The following is a 17,122-nucleotide window of genomic DNA, read 5'->3' as shown; positions in this document are numbered from 1 at the left end:
GGGAAGATGGTGTGTCCATTTTGCCTTTGATGACGTTGAAAAGATGTGACATTCAAATAGATTTGATTTTGGAACAAATGAGAGAGAGAGAAGAGGGTGGGATTTCAGCATGTAGGTGGTAGTGGAGCTGACGGGCATGGTGGCGTGCTGGAGCCGGCTTGTACTGCTGGTGAGGGCCGGTTTTGTGCATCAGTTCCCAACTCCACAATGATTGGTGGCTTGAAATCAACAGTGGCGAGAGTATGTACACCACACAAATCAGCAAACACTACAGATCTGGGGCTTTTTACCCCCCTGGAAGAGCTGTTTGTTAACATTTACCACACACTGTTGTGGGTTGAGGGTGAAATCATCCAAAGAAAACAAATACAGTAAGAGAGGAAAGGCTCTGAGAAAGAGCGCTAGGGAAGTAACATCTAGGGAGTGGGCAGAGAAGGAGGAGTTGTAAAGTATAACGAGAAGCACCCAGAGTGCAGCAAACACATTGTACTCTCGACACTAAGAGAGGACCGTTTACAAAATAACCCTGTGGGATATGTGTCTCAAGATATCCATAAACAAGGTCACATTATGTGACGGAGACCAAAGGATGGCTATTCTTAATTTTAAAAGCTATTTTAGCTATTGTGAAAAGCTCTTTTAAGTAATCAGAAGGACCACTTCATGGTCAAGCCAGTCAGTGATAAGGTTGCCGAAATCATCAGCCAAGTGTTTTTTAATCTGGTTATCTTGGTCATTTCAATAACTGAATGATATAACCATTTTATTCTTGGGCAGCAGACCTAGTCAAACTTTCCGTCCAATGACACAGAGTTATAAACATCAAATCACGTTATTTTGGAACTAGAAAGGATATTAAAGATCATCAATACCCTAATTATCCAGCCAAGGAAATAAAGTGCAGAGAAAGAATGTGACACCATGTGACCACCATCCAGGCCTCCCAGCTCTGTCTCTCTCCTCCTGTCCCCACCTCCTCACAGGGATTCTCCCTAGGGGTAAAAGACTAACCTGAGTTCAGCTGAGATAAATCTTGAGGCAAAAATGTTAGAAGCCTTTTCAACCTTTTTTATTAAAATTCAAATAAATCAGGGTCCCTGGGTCTGTTCTCTTCTGCTTGGGAATATATCCCCAACAGCATGCAGGATTCAAGCCCAGCTCTGAATGCTGTAACCAAGGGAGACCAGAGGGTCTGCGAGCCATTTTGTTTCCAAGATGTTTGCAGGAGGAGCCTGTTTGGTGGGCATTCTCTGGTCCAGGAAGCTTGGTACCAACGTTCTTTGCTTGTCTCGCGTACCAGTGAAAGACTCGCTTGCTTGCTGCATCAAAAGAAAAGATTTTGAACTGAATTCTAAATCACAAACGTTGTTCAGTGTTTATTTAAAATATGACAACTTCTACTGGAACCACGTAAAAAGAATAGCTTTGGTTTTATCGGGAATTCGAATGTATCCACTAGTATTATTTTCCACTTAAGCTCTTCAGGGGACTTGTGGTTCACGGTATCAACTTACTGAACAGCCTCATTTCCTGACTGCTGTTCAGAAGCTCAAAAAACACCCCCATGGCTTAGAGAGTGTGTGGGAGAAAATTCTACGCCTTTCCCTCATCAGAGACAGCTGCTAATTGAGTTTTCTTACTTCTTGACTTGAGTGGATTATGTGGCTGCCCCCTGCAGAGCTGGAGATCCAGATTGGAACCATTATTCCTCTAATGATTGTTCCCTCTTATTATTGTTGTTTGTCTGGAGAGCCAGACGCTGAGTCCGCTTACTGCCCTCCAGGAGCCCGCAGGTCAATGAAATGACCAGAACACTTAGTCCTTATTATAATTTGCTGTATGTATGACTGCAGTCACCCGATGCTCCCCTTGAGCCCTAAATTATTAATTTCTTAAAGTGGCATCTAATGGGCTGTGACACACGTCCCAGCCACCCTGCCTCTTACACATGCAGGCTGGCGGATGCCCCTCAGCCCAGGTCTTTCTCACCTTCTCCCTTTACAGCTGGTTTCTACTCACTGTCATTTTCGTTCTGCATATTCTCTGCAAGCAGATTTCCTCTTTTCATCTGAAGTAAGTCATCTGGGGAAATTATTCACTTTTCCATTTTCAAAATATATTCTCCTTCTCATGTGGGTGTCATTGCTGAATAAATGGGTTCAGCAGTGAATGTGAATAACCCTTGCTCTCATCTGTCTTGCATGGTTTTGTTTCTTAATTTCCCCAATGGACTAAACATTTTTTTTTCAATTGTCTCTGTTATTTGTACCTTTTTAGCTTATTCTTTAAAAAATATTGATTTCTAAAACAATGTACAGTAAAAAGAAAGGAAACTCTATTCTGTGTTTTATGTAACAGAACCACGATACTGGGTGTCTTGGTCACTGTTTTCAGTGGGTCCTACCAATCTTTTTTACATGTTACAACTCTACTCACCCACCACCAGTTTCTTTTTTCGTGCATTATACACACACATGCACACTCACACACCCATGAACATGCACATACATGTATTCATTCATTTACTTGTTTCAGATATCTTACTTTTTCTTTTTGAATGCCTGGCCTTATATCTGGTTAATGTATTTGAGAAAAATTCTAAGTAACATTTCAGTGCCAAGTTTCTGAGGCCACTTGCACATCGCAATACCCTGGGAGAGAATATTTATCCGAGAGTTTCACTTGGCTGTAGACAAGTTGAGAAGTACAGACTTGGGAAACTTCCAGTGATGGCCTGTTGACCTTGGACAGTCACTTAAGTCAATGGTTCCCCACAATGTCAGGGGTGACATTTCCAAAGGACCATAGGGCAATGAGAGAAATAAAATCAATAAAGGAAGTTTACAGAAAATTAGGTTTATTCAATTTGAAAAAAATGTGAAGTTTACACCTTTTCTCCTTTTTTGGAAATTAAATGTCCTTTATTTTATGATGGTGGTGACAATAGATGATAACTCTCCCCCCACATATCTTTACTTGGCTAAATAAAAATAAAATGATTAGTGTATGTCAATCTCAGTTATTCTGGACACTTAGGGATTATTGGAATCTCAAAGTCTGAAAAGCGAACAATTTACTTCTTTGTGTTCTCCTGTTTGCTCACCTCCCCCCACACACATCCTCTACTCTCTTCACTGTCCCAGTGGCATTTACTAATCCCGAATCAATTTAAAGATTCAAGGTCATGCCTGCATTGGTGTCTTCTTCCTTCCCAGTCATCATGCATGCTTTTTGTGGTAATTACCCTCTGGTTTTACAGGAAAACAGACCTCCAGAGATGCATCTGTGCATGCCTGTATGCATTCAGTAACAATTTGTTGAGTGCCTAGTTGTTGGTGGACTAGCAGTGACTAAGACATATGAGTCCCACCTCTCTCAAGGCGCCTTCTATTGGGGTGAGGGGCAGAACTGTGGGGCGGGGGTGAGAGTCACAGGAAACAAGTCAACACTTAAGTAACAGAATTCCATATAGTGACAAATAGGAGGTTAGCCACTGCAATGACTGGTGGTGGTGCTGGGAGGGAGGGGCTGATTTAGATGGGGGCTCAGGGGCAGCTCCATGAGGGAACTGATGTTTGAACTGAGATCCGAATGACAAAGAGGAGCTCTCCATGAAATGACTGGGAGAAGAGCGCTCCAGGCCCAGGGAAGAGCACGTGCAAAGGCCCTGACCTAGAATTTGCTATTTGGGGGGACAGGGGTGTGGAGTGAGGGGACAGAGTCCCAAACTCTGTTCTGAACATATTAAAGTTAAGTTGATCATTGGCATCTAATGGAGATTTCACATGTGCAGCTGGATATATTAGTTCTAAGTTCAGGCAAGAGGTTGAGGCTGTGGATAAAATTTGGGAAGCAGAGGTGTCTGGATGACTTGTAAATCAGGTAGGGGTGAGAGGATAGGGCCGAGGAATGAATGCCTCTCATGTGAGTTGACATTGAGGAATTAAGGATGAACAATCAGGAGACAGAGAAGGAGCAGCTACAGAAATAGGAGGAAATCCTGGGAAACTCAAAGATGAAAGAATTACACAAATGGGGGCCGACTATGCCAAAATGCAATGTTCGTGGAATTTTTTAAATACCAAAAAAAACCACCTTTGTTTATGTTATTTTAATAAACCCGCAGTTGTAATAAAGGCACGGGTAGCTTCTTTCACTTGATTTGGTCGCTGCTTAATTTAAATTAACCCCGGTTCCGTGCTCACCTTCCCTCTCCTCCGCTCTGCTTGCTGCTTCTGTTTTTCCAGAACAGCCTGGACCACTGGATTCCGAGCACCAGGTTAGGTTTGGTTACTTTCCCCGGTAAGGGCATTCCAGTGAGTTCAGCCCACTGACACAGGGATCACTCTTTATTACCCTCTAATTCTGAAAGCTTACTTTCCTCTCATGCTGAGAAAAGAGAATATAGAGTTTTCAGAGACACTGAGTCTGCTCAAATTCCAGGATAGAGTCAACCCAGTCTCCCTCTACCTAATCAATGTAGATTAAATTTATTTTGCATAGAATAGTTTTGATTTCCCATGAACAAGGTTAGTGAACTCTCAGATTCCCCACCCCGTCTCTTTTTTAGAACTTTGATGTCTTTAAAGAGTGGTCTTTTCCTCTATGCCTTTGAAAACCATTTAGAGAAGCAGAACATTTCGAAAGCAGGCTCACTGTGGCGTTTCTTGCATTCCCCTTTGTCTGAGTGATGGCTGTGAGGATAGCCTGGAAACCACGGAAGCTGGAGAGAAGAGGAGGCCTTATATTCTTAATTGTTCTGACCCTGTTTTCGAATATCAGTTGGCAAAGGCACAAGATAGAACAAAAGATATGGGACTGGAATTTGAGAAAGCTGAATTCTGCTCCTAACTCTGGGCAAGTCAAAATTTCTTTTCAGAGTTTCAGTCAGAGTTCCTCAGGTGAATGGGGCAGGCCTCCCTGTCCCAGCTAACATGGTATAGTATAAAAGGGTAGAATCATCTCCCTCAGGCAAATATAATATGAATACATGTCAAAGATTGTATTTATTGAGGGGAATATTACGATGTTAAAACTGGTCCAAAGAGCGTTAGAGGTGTGTGTATACAATTTAATTTTAAAAATTGTAAGATTGCCAAGTTAGCTACAAAACCAGTTAATGTTCAACAGGACAGTAAACTAATCTTTGTAGGGCTTACCCGCTCAATTGGACAGAAATGATCTACATCTTCACCAGACAAAAATTTTCAAGTTAGCCTCTGCACCTACCGAGGTATAAAGTCAGTAGAAAAGCAATCCCATTTCTGCACTGAAAAGAAGGCTTAGTAATCTCGGCCTATTTTCAAGTGTCAGATAATTTTTCTGAGAAACATGTATAAAACAATAGTTGGCTAGCATTTCTTAAGTGCTAACTCTGTGTTGGTCAGCACTTCACATGTATTATCTATTTGGATGCTCACCACAATCCTATGAGGTAGGCACTTTTATTATCCCATCTGATAGGAAAGAAGATTAAGGCTCAGCATGGTTAATTAATCAGCCCATGGTCACACAGCATGTAAGTGGCAGGGGTCACAATCAAATTGAGGTCTTTTTCCAAAATTTTTGTTTGACCTTGCCCCTATTATTATTGTTATTATATTAAGGGTCAAAAGGAATCATGAATGTGAAAGTGCTTTAAAGATTGTGAATGTGCATGAAATGAGAAGCTTTATTGTTGAATCGACATCACTGTTAAAGAATAAGGCAGTACGAGTTATTGCCAGCCCAGTGCAGAGGGAGACGTGTTAATTATGGAAAAAGCCTATTGTCCCAGGAATGCCTCTGAGACTTTATCTTAAATCTGTTCCCTTGAATTGAATAGGTTTTACTTAACTCAGCCTACTCTTTCCTTCCTCTTTTTTTTTTTTTTTTGAGGGTGGATTTCATTGAGTTTCTTAGCCCATTTTTTATTTCGTATGTAAAGAGGTATCTACTCTGAAACCCTTTCTCCTTTGTGTTTTCTTTTCTCAGCCTAGTAGAGTGAAAAGAACATGGGTCTCAGAACTAGATAGACCCGAGTCTGAATTTCAGCATCACGATTAACTCTGTAAGACTTTGGACCAGTTACTTAGCCCAGCTTGTCTCAAACCCTGTCCAATTGCATTGGAATCTCAGGGGAGAGAGGGATGGGTATGGCTCATTCAACACACAGGAGAGGGTGCTGAAGAGTCTGAAATTTCAGGTCCTCATTGGAAAGAGCAACATTGGTACCTACGGTGGAGGTGGTTTTGAGAAGTGATATCTAGTAGGACATCAGAAGCATTAGTTCCGTTCTTCCCCTCTTCTTACCAATGAAGTCTGTTCATTTGCCGTTCTCTCCTCCTGTCCCCTCCATATTTCTGTTCCCTCCCCTCCATTCCCTTCCTCTCCCCTCCTGTCCATCCAGTCCCCTTCCTCCTTTCCTTTCTCCTCTCATCCCTGCCTGTCCCCTCCCTTCCCTTCCCTTCTGTCCTTCCCCACCTCCTCTGTCCCCTTCCCCTCCATCACCTCCTGAACTGCCCCTCCCTTCCCCTGTGCCCCTCCTCTCTTGTTTTTCACCCCCTCCTTCCCCTCCCCTCCTCTTCTCTCTCACAAGGACCCTGAGACCAGACAGCACCTAAGCAATGAGACAGACCTGGTCCTCACTTTACTGATTTAGAGAAACTATGGAATTTCAATTTAGTGACAAGTGCTGGGGCCTCTTTCTATTCCGACTCACTTTATCAATGAGGGAACCGGGAACAGAGAGGTTGAAGCCAAACCCACCCGACTGTGGTCAGTGGTCCTCCTAACACCTAGCTCATCAGGCTGCCTCTGCCCTCTGCACTTGAACACGGTGTTATGGGTCACCCCCATCTTCGCTTCACAGTTATCTGGAGACCAGGAGAAACGGGGTGATGAATTATTGCTGTCGTTTGTTTGTGAAGAGTGAGATAAGGAATTCTAACTCCTGAGACCACCAAAGAAAATGTGCTGTGGTGACAAAAAAAAGTCAGACTTCGCCACCAAATATGACCTTAGCTGGTCAGGAAAACATGGCAAACTCAAATTTCAAAGAGACTCATCTGTGGTCATTTCCACTGAAAACCAGAGCTTTTACGTTCAATGTCCGTGGAAGAGAAACAAAGTGGTATCCTGCAGGAGAGGAAGAGAGTTAATGAACTTGGTGAAGGCGGCCAGAGGCCAAGACACCACACAAGCCATGCCTCCTGCCAGCACCGTGGTAGACAAATGAAAACGCAGCCTGGGTTTCCTCTGTGCATGACACCCCCCACCCCCACCCCACGTGCTTCCTGCCCTGCCCTTGCCCTCTCTGCACACTGGTTTTCACTGGTCTCGCTCTCTTGGTATCAAAAAGGGAAGCTGGGAGGTGGGAGCTCAGGTGGTGCTCATCTCAGGGAGTAGCCGCTCAAGTTAGGAGGGTGACCTTGAGAACCCCACAGAGCCAAGCTACCTGCTCCTGAAGCAGAGTCCAGTTTCACTTGAGTGTCTGTTGAATTCTCTTGTGTTACGTCTGAGGCTTTACTAGGTGGTGTTTACATGCATTCTGTCAGCTGCACTCTGGGGAGGGCCAGTATCACACTGGGGAGACTGGGGAGACTGGGCCAGAGCACTGAATGGGTGTTGCCCCTGCTTACCCAGGCCCGCGAAGGACAGCAGGGGTTCAGGAGGCTTATCAAAGGTCAAGGTGAGGAATAGGCACGTGCACAGACACGGAAGGTAGATCAGTGGTTGCCAAAGGCTGAAGGAATGGAGAGTGACTGCTAATGGGTTCCTTTTCCAGGTGATGAAAGTATTCTGGAATTGGTGGTGATTTTTGCACAACTTTGTGAATATATTAAAAGCATGGGTTTGTATATGTTGAGTGAATTTTATAGTATGTGACTTTTATTCCAATAAAAAATTGAGGGGAGAAAAGGGGGAAAGGTGAATTTCAGAACAATGCTCAGTGCTGTCAAGGTCAGCTGCTCTCCCCCAGGTATCCTGCCTGCAAATCGTAAATGTTTTTAAGTGTCTTACATACTTTTCATAATTTTCATTCTTATGGTGGAACAGTGGTCCACTGTGTATCGTAGTTCATGAAGGGATAGTTCCAATGTTGGTGGTTTAAGAATGTTCCATTTTTTTTGCTATTATAGATGTCAAACAAGGGCAAGAAGTTTCTATTTCCACACTGCCACAAATCTTGGTTTTCCACAGACTTCCTCCTGGAATCTGTTTCCACAGTGCTGGACCCCTCCTTGTCCCTATTTTAACTCTCTGTGCCTTTTTGACTATAGTTTCACCTTATCCCCTTCATAAGCCTCCTCTCAACCCTGCCACCTGCTCTCTCTCTGCTGACTTCCCCTACTCACCCCCATCATAAAAATCCAGCTCATCTGACTGCGTCTGTTTTTATTGCTGGACTCACTGAACCATTTTGTAATATATTTATTTACCTATGTGACTTCTCTGCCAGACAGTGAGCCCCCTGAGGTCAGATACAGTGTCTTATTAATTTCTGATTCCCTACTGCCTCTGCTTGGCAGGTGGAAGGTGTAAAATATATGCTAATTGAATTTAATTAAATTGTCAAGACTCTGAAGAACAGTGCTGAGTGTGTCTGCTTCCGTTGAATTATTCTCCTTAGCGCTAATTGCAAAAACTGGAATTACTGGGTCAAAAGGCACAAATGTTTCTCCGTGTTTCTCAAAGGCAGTACTAATTTGTAGTGCCACCTGAAATGAATGAGTGTGCCAATATCACTGTCACTTTGCCAGCCCATCATTTTAAAAAATGCTAATTTAGTAGATGTCAAATGACATTTCAAGGTTGCTTTAATTTGCATTTCTTTGATTGCTACCAGGGCTGAACATTTTCTCAGGTGTTTATTCACTGTTTCTTTTTCTCCTTGGGAGAATTGCTAGTTCATATCCTTTGCCCATTTATCTATCAGAGGGAAGAAATACAGCTAATAAATTTAAACCAGCTCCTTTTACATTTTACTTATGACCCGATAGTCTGTCACATATGATATAGGTTTTTTCATATTCTGTACTTTTTTTACACTTTTGCTATTTTTTATTGTACAGAAGTTTGCAGTTTGTATATGTATTTACCTATCTTTTTTCTTTCTTTATGGTTCTTTATAAAGTTTTACGAAAAAAGTTCTTTCTCACAAATTTTCTAAATCTTTTAGTGTTCTGTTCTTTTCTCCTAATAAAAAATTAACTAAGTAATCCATCTGAAGTATATTGAGTACTCAGCTAATTTAAAATTGCTATCACTAATCCAATACCTCTTATCAAATATTTCTTGTATCAGTTATGGTTATATGACCACAACTAACAAAAGTCCAAATAACAGTGGCTTAAACAAATAGAGGTTTATTCTTCTCACTTTGCAAGAAGTCTAGAGGTTGGTAGCTGTCCCGAAGTATACTTGTGAGATTTTAATTTATAGAGGTAACTGAGTGATGATGACACAGATAGATAAATGGCATTGAAAAAAGAATTTATTACTTACATTTCCTGATTGAAGAGGGCATGCCATGCCATGCAGGACCACCGGAGAAAGATTAAGTTTTGTTTTAGAAGCAGGAGCTAGAAAAAGCTTAGGCCAGAGCCTTTACTGGGGCTTCTGTGAGAAAGACAAGGCGGGGCAGAGTGAATGGCTCAAAACTGGCTAGTTTGAATAATTCTGGTTGGCTTTGAGCTGTAAGGGTGGTCTGCAGTTGCCTTGTATGTGGCCCTGAGATGATGTAAGGCAGCAGAAATATTGGCTTGATGTATGAGAGTTAAATAAATAAATGGATTGGTTGGTTGTATCTGAGAAGAGCACTTCCCAAGCAGCTCATCCTGGGAGGGCAGTCTCTCCCTGGCCACCAAGATTTTCAAGATGTAAAAACATTATAAGATACAGAAAATTTTAAAAATATGATTATTATAGTGGTTTCTGCATCATTTCAGGGTCTCAGTGATGTTGAGGTTGGAGACCAAAATTCTCTTGGCCTTTCCCTCAGGCTAACCCCCTCATGGTTGCAACATGGCTGCCGAACCTCAAGCTATCATATCTGTATTTAAAGCAGGAAGAATGTTGTATTCAAAGCAGGAAGGAAGGACAACAGTGAGAACCACAGCAGTTCATTTTAACAGGAAGGCAAACATTTTCTCAGAAACGTACCTGCAGACTTTCATTTATGTCTCCTTAGCCGGAACTGCATCACATGATCACATCTAGCTGTAATGGTGGCTGGGAAAGTATTTAATTCTTCCTGCTTCTGTAGTAGAAGACAGCAAGGGAGAAGGGGATTGAGAAGGACCATTGAACCAGCCAACAGAAGTGTGTGCCACATATCTTCATACTCTCCTTACATTAAAAAAAACTATTTTGTAGTATTATGTATAATATATATAATTTACATAGTTATACTTCAGTTTACACAAATGCTTCTGTAAATTGTTAGGCCTTTTAAAGTCCGTTTTTGGTTCCATTATTATGATATAGTTAGCATATTATTTTAATCCTTACTCTATTATGTAGTAGGTTTTAATGGCTAGTATTGGTAGAAATTTTTATTGCTTTCCTTTTCTGTACTCCCTGTTGATGGTATTATTATTCTTATACATATATTTTAGAATAGTTTCGTGGATTGAAAAAATTATTGGACTTTAGCTCAGAATAGTATTAAATCTATAAATTCAATTAAACTTAAATTCAATTCTATCAATTGGTACAGACATTTTAATAGTGTTAAGTCTTTTCACCTTAGAACTGGCTCTGTTTCTCCATTTATTTGAATTATCTTATCATTTTCTAAATGTTCTAACAAAGATTTAAAGTTTTCTTTTTAAAAGTCACATTACATAGTTCCTAATTATTTTAAGTTTTGAAACTTGTGAGTGTGATGTGATGTGTATGTAGTTATAAATCAAATCTCTTTTTTCATTGTGTTATCTGCTTATGTTAGTAATTAAAAGTATGTAGGATGTCCTCTATTTTGTGTTTGTCTTGAAAATCAAGCTTCTTCATTGAAGATGAGTAAGTTGTAAGTTGTAGATCTGGGACTTGCCTACCTACTCGTTGAACCAATCTCACCTGTATCAGTTAGGCTGGGTTTGATTTTAGGTAACACAAAACTCCAGCCATGCTGCTCTAGACAAGAGAGGCTCACATCACTGAGGTTAATTCAGCAGCTCTACCAGATAATGAAGGGTTTAATTTCTTTTTAGCTCTTCATTCTGCTGGGTAACATAGCCTTCCTGTGGAGGCTGGTGGTCCTTGTGGTGATCAGAGGGCCCACAGTATTGACTAAGCCTATGCACTTCTTTATTTATGTCCAGTAAAGAAAAGACAGTGTTTCTTTCCTAGACCTTCCCCCATTTCTCTCCATCCCACCCTTTTCCATGTTTTTCAGTTTTATTGGCATAGTTTAGGTCCTTGCTCACTCCTGAACCAATAATTGTGACTAGGGGCATGAAATTCTGCTGTTTAGCTTAGACTTGAATTGAGGGTGTTGAAATTGTTCCCCGCAAAGCATGTGGGCTTCATGGAGGAGGTATGAGTGTCTTTGCACTCCGACATCCCCCACCGAATCAGAGCGATTACCGGGAGCTGAAGTGTGGATGCTGAGATGGCCACCACAACATCCACCACGCTTTGGACGTCACTTTTTCCAGGACACCTGCCTGCTGCCCTAAGTCCCTCGTATGTGATCCTGCAACACAGGGAATCACACCACAGTAGATCTGCCTGTTTACTTATGGGACCAGAAAATAAAAAAGTATTTATAATCCGCTGCCCTTCTTATAAGCAGGGATATCTCGTTAGTGAAAGGATCTTTGTTTGACACCTGAGATGTAAGACTTAAACAGTCTGCGTAAGGAGAGAAGAGCCAAAGAGTGGCCTGCAGGGCAGTCCCTGGGCCAGGGGGGCCTGTCCCTGGACTGGGAGACTAGGGGTAGGGTAGGGTCGGGTGAGGAGGTTAAGGATTGATGTGGTGGGAAAAACAAAGATGCTCACGGGAGACTTTTGGAGAGAAATTCTTTGTATCGTGAAGTGTAAACTCCTTCCCCTATGCATTCTTCAGTAAAATAACCTTTCCTTCCTGGCCTTATAGAATGGATTTATTTTAGGAGAATGAAGAGAAGGGCAGAGGTTTGCATTCAATATGGCAGAGCAGGAATGGGGGTGAGCATTGGGACACGATGCATTGGGTTTCACCCGATGGTGCTTCTCCCGGCCCTCCAGGTCCTGTGAGACTGGGGGACGAGGTCTGTCTTGTTCACCTCTTCGCCTGGCTCAGTGCCTAGTACACAGTAGCTTAGCTAGTATTTGTTAATGAATGAATGAATGAATGAATGAACAAACAAGCTTCATAAAGTCAGAGAAACCTTCATCAAATCCCAAGTCTGCCACTTTCTCGTCTGTGGAATGGAGGAAATAGTAATCACCTTGTAAACTTGTGAGATTTAAGTCTAATTTAATAAATGGCAACTATATTCCGATTACTAGCTCTTCCCAAATGCTACCAGCTAACCTATAAATCACTAATAGTAACAACTGCTCACATATGTTGAACATTTTCTTTGAGCAAGACGCTTTGGTAAGCACTTCGCATGTGTTACCTCCTTTAATTTTAATCCTTTCAACCACCCTGTAATTATCCAGATGTCAGCTCTTCCTCCAGGATTATTCATATACTCAACATCCAACAATATCTCTCATCACTCACGGCACCAAAATCTAAACAGGCAGAGAAGGAATCCTTTGCTGGTCTGGTATTTGCTATTCCACTCTAGAGATGCACAGCTCAGTTGCTCTAACAAGGCTGGACAGAATGTAAGTGACTGGCAATTTACTTGTAATAGTGAAACATGATGGATTCACGGTTGTTGTAGCAACGAAGACCCAGTGACCTTAGAGGCAGGCAGAGGCTGAGCGTGTGGTCACTAGTGATGGGAAAAGTCAAGGGTGGATTTGTGAACACCAGGAATCAGTGGGCTTTATTTTCTGGCAGGGTCTATTCCTGGAACAGCTGAAAATTCTGAGGGCTAAATTCAGTCTCCTGGGTGAGACACGAAATTGACTAGTGAGCAAGAGAAGGGAGAAGGGGACTTTGTTCCTGGGCACGTTAACATTTGGGGATGTTAGTGTTCTCATTTCTAGAATAGAAATAAGATATCTGACTCCCCCTGTCTCATAGGAGTATTTGGGTGTTTAATGAAGTGGTGTTCAGAATTTCTCTATGGAAAAATGCTACAGATACACAAATTATTTCAATAACTAAATATATGCAAACTATGTGTATGCTGAAAAGTTAAAGGAAAGATAACACAGATGCATTTAAGATTAATTTCTTAATGAGTTTCAGATCAGTGTTGTGCACTGAAATCTCCATAACGCACAATTCTACATGTGTATATAATATAGATAAATGTACTCATAACCTTGGATGCTTTTATATGCAGAATCACATTGCTTCTTGCTACTCTTAACTCTTTAGATTTCTGTCTTTCCAGAAAATAGCAAGTGATCAATTTGACAATATTGTAATAGTATCATATAAAGTTGTCACTTGCTTTACAAGTCAAAGGGATTGCTCAAAACTTAAAGCAGCTGGTAAAGAATGAGGTAAGAAGAAGAGCTGCCTTTAAGGCTTTCAAATCTTCTAGACTGAAGTAACTCCATGGTGCAGGAGAAGATTTTAATCGAGAGTGATAATGATGATGCCAATGATTGTTAGTAGGTTTGGGTGGTTAAAAAGAACATGCCTCAGTTCTCTGAGATAGATCCCCTGGAATGGAATGTTCAATCCTCTAATCATGAGCTTTACTCAATTCTAAAGGATTTGGCATTTGGAGGACCTGTGTTCTGGTCTGAGTCTTGCCACTGGTGACCCTGGGAAGGTCACTTAATCTTGCTGGATCTCTGTTTTCTTATCTGTCAAGGGAAGAGAATGGAGTAATTAATCTCTACAGTCCTCTCAGCTCTAAGGCATTGTGATTACTTTCAATAATTTCCAGAAAACTTGGTGCTTATCTTGGGAACACTGCTAGGCAACAGTCTGAAATGAGAGCTAAAAATTAAATGAGGCCCAGGAAGGTTACAATAACAGCTAATGCTGACATCGATGAGTGACTGCGCTGCCAGTGCCTCATACTTCGCATGTATTGCCCATTTAATTGTCAGGATAACCTCAGGAATACCCGGGCACACATCTCCAACAAGGAATTATAGCAGCTGTGGAACTTCCAGCTCCCAGCCGACTGGTCCTTACTTACATAAAGACAGATCCAGATCCTGTCAACGTCACTTTGGAATAGTCCAGGGAGAGGCGGTTCCTGGGATTGCTTTACATGACTTCTGATCCATTTTAGGTACGTGGGAGTTTACCAAGCGCCAGAGCGTAAGTGCAGATCACATCTTAGTCTTCAGCTCACTAGACTTTTGGGTAGCGTGTGACGTGGAAAATTGAAACTCTTCTTGAAACAATTTCTTCATCTGGCTCCCGGGACCCTGAACCTACCTGGTTCTCTTCCCACCTCTCTGACCTTGGCTGGATCCTTCTCATCTTCCCAGTCCCCACTTGACCACAGCTGCTTCTCTTCTCCCCCATGTACCCACTCCCTTGCTGATCTCATCCAGGCTCTTGGTTTTAAATACTACCTATACCTGAAGATTCTAAAATTAAACCTCCAGTCCCGATTTCTGCCCTGAACTCCAAACAGATATATTCAACATCTTCACTTGAATACCTAATCTCAGACTTAAGAGATCTGAATTTCTGATTTTCTCCTCCAAACCTGCCCCTCCCCATGTGCCAAAATGCAGTGAAAAGCACTATGGAGTCACCTAGCCAAGAACCTAAGTGCCACACTGGATTCCTCCTCTTCTCTTACACACCACACTTAATCCATCGGCAAATTCTGGCAGCTCTATCCTGAAAAATTATCCATCACCTCCACCTTAGTCCAAACCCCCAGCACCTCTCACCTAGACTGCTGCAGTAAGTCTCTTAGCTTTCACTCTTGCCTCCAGTGTTCTCCGCCCCTAGTCTGTTCCCCAAGCAGCAACTTGTGGTTGCTTTAAAATATAAGTCTTTGCAAACCCAACTACTTTCCTCTTACTGGGAACACAATCCCAAATTCTTACCTTGGCCTATGGGAGCCTATGGGATCCAGCTTCTGGGTTTCTCTCTAATCACATCTCTTTCTCCCTCACCCACTGAACTTGCTCTTTTTTCAACACATCCAGGATGCTCAGGTCTTAGGACTTCTTTACTTTTTCTTTTCTCTATCTGGAAAACCGTTTGCCCAAATATCTGCATATCTCAGTTCCTCGCTTCATCCTGGTCCCGTTCAAATGTCACCTCCTCATCAGAGAAGGCTTCTAGGACCTGCCATACGAGAGAGACCTTCCCTCTTCTCCCAGACGCTCTCCGTGCCCTTACCTTTCTTTTCTTTCCTCAGGACGGTCAGCCCTCCTCTCTGGTTAGGGACTTTGTCTGTTGTGTTTAATGCTGCCTCCCAGTGCTGACAATAATGCTTGGTACATAGGCGGTCCTCAATAAATATTTGGGGAATGAATGAATGAATAAATGTGGTAATTACAGAGGCGTATTTTAGGATGTGAATAGATAATTCACTCCAGAATAAACAATAACAGTAAGAAGACATCTTGGCAGTAATTACAGAAACAATCTGCTCTTCCTTCCGAGTCTAAAGGTCTGGTCTGTCTCCTGCCTTGCTACAGGGGCTCCTGACAAGCAGCTGCCCTCAAGCCCTTATTTCTAGCTTCCTGTCGGCTCGATTGGCCGTCTGCTCCAGTCTCCAGTCTCTGTGGACTCCCCACACCTTGGCTGTAGATCCGTTGTGTATTCTTGTCTCAGGTTCTCCATATTCTTTCTGATGACCTTTTTGGACCCTTTCATTACTTACATTTGCCTGTGCCAGAGCTATCAAAGTTCAACTTATTAAAAGTAAAATAATATGTTGTAATTGCTTTAAACTCATCATCAAATTAATACATATTCAGCTTATAATTAGAAAAAAACTAGGCAGAAAATCAAAATCAGACAAAAATCTCCCTCACATACTTTTCAGAGATACCTTTCAAAAGATTATTAGCATTTTGGTTTAACTTAGCTCTGGGTGAGAAATTATCTTGCCCCAACTATGGTCATAAAAGATCCTTCCTGGCTGGTTCAGTCCTCTGGTCTCTTTGCCAGGAAACAGGAAAATAATGGAAATTAAATATATGTAACATCTTATAGTTGATAAATCAGCAAACAGACATCTAAATAATGACAATACCATGCTAGTGAGGTTGTGATTAAATTTGCATATATATATATATATATATATAAAATTAGTAATATTTTAAACCACAACAGTCATTCTGATAGTATAAGAATATGACAGTATTTTAAAAGTTATAAAAATAGTCATAGTTCTTTTTGAGGGATACTTGACATATAACATCATATAATTTTCAGGTGTACAACATAATAACTCCACATTTGTATATGTTGTGGAATAATCACCGCAGTAGTCTGGTTAACATCAGTTACCATACATAATTAAAACTTTTTTTCATAGGATGAGAACTTTTAAGATTAACTCTTAACTGGCAACTTTCAAATTTGCAATACGATATCAACTATAGTCACCATGCTATACCTTATGTTCCCAGGACTTCATAGTTTTTTTGAACTTAAAATAATCTATTAGCAGAAGAAACTTATACACACAAAGATGTTATTATAATATAAACTATTCTAGCCAAAAAATGGAAAATCAACTGAGTTCAATAATACGGAAATAGTTAAGTAAATTGTGATATATAAATATTAATAAAAATTTATTTTTCCATTTAAGGTTAAGATTATGAACAATACATAGAAAAATAGGAAAATATGTATAGTGTGATATTAAATGAAATAATGCAAAATTAGTTTGTAAATAGGTAAAAAATATTTATGAATATGGACTATGGACAGTGAGAGGAAAACAATACACAAAAATGAAGCCTTTTTAACAGGGATGGAATTATGGGTGATTTCTTTCTTTTTTCAAAGTACTATTTGAATATATTTACTGCTATTATTGTCTTGATTTTTTTTTGCTTTGTTATAAAAGGACACAAAGCAAATAAAAATATG

The 17,122-nt window shown here is 41.1% G+C and overlaps 1 long non-coding RNA gene across 2 annotated transcripts; it reads right to left on the bottom strand.

The window, feature by feature from the left end:
* Positions 1–1,034: 1,034 nt before the first annotated feature.
* Positions 1,035–15,482, bottom strand: LOC116668985. 2 transcript variants are annotated; one of them, XR_004326330.1, is made up of 4 exons: positions 15,413–15,482; positions 14,244–14,406; positions 10,144–10,240; positions 1,035–1,319 (listed from the first exon to the last, which is right to left on the bottom strand). It is a non-coding gene; the product is annotated as an uncharacterized LOC116668985 (long non-coding RNA). The 2 variants fall into 2 exon arrangements; XR_004326329.1 differs by lacking the exon at positions 15,413–15,482 and having other exon boundaries at positions 14,244–15,167.
* Positions 15,483–17,122: the final 1,640 nt, after the last annotated feature.

Source organism: Camelus ferus, chromosome 15, assembly GCF_009834535.1.
Source record: "Camelus ferus isolate YT-003-E chromosome 15, BCGSAC_Cfer_1.0, whole genome shotgun sequence".
NCBI classification, from domain to species: Eukaryota; Metazoa; Chordata; class Mammalia; order Artiodactyla; family Camelidae; genus Camelus; species Camelus ferus.
The sequence above is the reverse complement of the archived record's forward strand: the minus strand, read 5'-3'. Positions and strand labels throughout refer to the sequence as shown.